This window comes from Arachis ipaensis, chromosome B07, assembly GCF_000816755.2.
Source record: "Arachis ipaensis cultivar K30076 chromosome B07, Araip1.1, whole genome shotgun sequence".
In the NCBI taxonomy this organism is placed as follows: domain Eukaryota; kingdom Viridiplantae; phylum Streptophyta; class Magnoliopsida; order Fabales; family Fabaceae; genus Arachis; species Arachis ipaensis.
In genome coordinates this window covers 120,017,184-120,020,168 of record NC_029791.2, presented here as the reverse complement: position 1 = coordinate 120,020,168, position 2,985 = coordinate 120,017,184, and positions in this window count along the sequence as shown.

Sequence of the window (2,985 nt, the reverse complement as noted above, 5' to 3'; positions counted from 1 at the left end):
GATTAGTTAAATAATAATAATAATATATAAATAAGATAAAAATATATAACAAATAGGAGATATTATAAGTAAAATTGTAAATATAATACTATTATATTATATTATGCCGTTTGGATTGTATTAAATCAGTTTTGAAAAGAATATTCGAAATTTGATCTAATCCATATAATTTGACAAAAATAGAATAAAATTTAATTCAAATTAGTACTTTTTTTTCTCTGAACAATAGAGCTTAACACATCTTAGTAGAGCAAAATAAAGTAAAAGAAAACAGACAACAAACATATATGCTCAGTTTATAGTCATTTCCGATATTGTCATCAACAACTATAGAGGAAAATACTATTTCATTCTTGGACATTCTTGATTGACCTGTTAATTATTTCCGTTACACTTTGTTCTTTTTTTGAAATATCTCTTTCATTTCTTGCTCACCAAGTATTTCAGATGACTGTAAAAGATCCAATTAACTACTCGTTTTTCTCTATCTTTTCTATCTAACTTTCAATGTGTTGCTCGAGTCTTTGGAATAGCCTATGGTCTGTCATAGACCATCAATCAAGCATATCATGCCTACCATTCTACCAAGTAAATTCATAACAAAAAATAAGTAATGAATAGTCTCAATATCTTTTTTACATAAAATACAAATCTTTTTAATCAATAACACTAGTCTATTCAATCTTCTTAGTGCTAACTCTACCTGTCAAAATAAATTAAGTGAAGAATTTAACTTTTGATGAAAACTAAGCATTAGTGCTAACACTGGTACAATTATAGTTTGTGATATTCTTCAAAAGAGTTTCTGTTTGTAAAACCTGTACAAAATAGTTAGTAAAATAAATGTTTGTTTTATCAAATTTTCACACAACTCGATCCTCTCTCCTCTCATGTGTTAATTTGACTGAATATAAAATTCGAAGAAGTTGGTTAATAACTAGTTCCAATTTCCAATAGAATAGTTTTCTCTTCCATTAAAAAAATTTCATATCAACTTTAACCCATCAAAAAATCTACAATCTCCTATTACAGATCTGCTTTGGATTGAGACTAAAAAAAGCCTTGAAAAAATATCCCTCAAAGCACCATATGATAGCCAAATGTTCTCTAAGAACCGAACTCTTCTTCCATCTCCTACTTCCATAGATAAACTTCTAGTCATCTTAAGATGATTTTACTTCCTAAACAAGTTCACATGCCTTCAAGGTTAGTCCAGTCAAGTCAGCTACTCGGAAGTAAAGGTTCTTTCGCTTCTTCTCTATATCAGCCGATAAACAAAGAAAGACGGAATTCGGCTTCAAGGTCAAGTGCGAGCTATGAATTATGGGCTGACAATCGCTTTTTCGATCGGCTCATCCACGGCTTCAGAATAACTCAATTCCTTTTTTGATGAAGTAGCTTATCTCTCATCTACTGCTCCTTGATCTGTAATGGATAGATAATATTTCATAGATCCCTTTTTGTAGGCAAAGGTTGACCAGCATGACATTAGGATTGAAATTATTGCACGAACACACAGTATTCTTTCATAAAGGGCATTTCTCTTTTGAAAACCGCCACAACCATTCGAACAATAGAGTTGTACTTCGAATCACTGCATCTTCTACTCTTAATCCTCCTAGTTTTTTTGAAGTTTGAACTACTTTTCACTTAACAAAAGGTATTCCATTATTCTCATCCTCTTTACTCCACAAAAATTTCCTTTGCAGGAATATCAACTTCTCCACCATTATTTTTGACATTTTGTACAGGCTGAGGTAGTAAATAATTAAATATGCTTGCTCCTAAGAACATATTTTATAAGGACAAATTTACCAACTTTATTAAGTGTTTTCGTTTTTTATAATCTGAGCTTCTCTTCTACCTTATATGTTACAGTTTCCATATCTTGAGAAGCCTCAGATTCGCTTCTAAAAGGATCTTAAGGTACCTGACTAGTAACGATGCCTCCTTACACTCGAGTAAATTATACATCTTTTGTGTCCACAGTTAATTGAAATCAAACTAGATTTGTCAAAATTATTGTTCAAGAGAAATGAAGTTTTGGTGGAAGAACACTTTATTGCTCAAGTGTTTGTTACAAATGACTCACACATAACTCACATTAACTCCCACTCCCTATTTATAGCCATCCATCTCCTCAATTGATGGTTAGGATTAAATCTAATCAACGGTCTAAATTAATCATCTAGAACCTTCATTACAAATATCTATCCTTCCATATTTCTCTAAATACTTATAGATTCTTCCATACTACGTACTCTTCATACTCCTATATACATCCACACTCTTCTAGAATACTCTATGACCTTCCAGAGTCTTCTAGAACCTTCTAGGGTATTCCGGGACCTTCTAGCACATTCTAGAACATTCTGGAACCATCTAGAGCATTCTCAAATACTCCAGAAAATTATACAAACACTGTTAAATCTAACATTCTAAAATTTACTGTGACAATAGCCATGAAAAAAAAATTAAAAAACTCTAATTATTGTTTTTAGTACCTTTTATTGTAAATGAGATTATTTTTGGTATCTTTTTTGTTGTAAATGAGATTGAATGACAAAATTAGTAGAATGTCAATTAATTTTTTAATTTATCAAGTGAACGCAAAAACTAAATGCAAAAGTTACAATTTATCGCTTCTAATAAACGGGAGTTCAAACCCAAAATCATGTTAGCGTTTAGAGAAAAAATGTTAGTCAAACAAAAATTACAACATTCAAGAAGATTAATCGTATTTCTTGTGCTTCTAACATATTTACCAAACATACCCTATTTGTCCTTTTCTCTACTTTTTTTTACATGAAATTATAATTATATACTAATCTAAATGAAGAGGAAGCTAAGATTTGTTTATTATAACCTTAATTTTTTTTCATTGTTGTTAACAATATTTAAATATATAAAAATTCACTTTAATAAAAAAATATTAACTTTTTTGTTTAAAAATATAACTATACTTATTAGTTTCAATAGGTATAT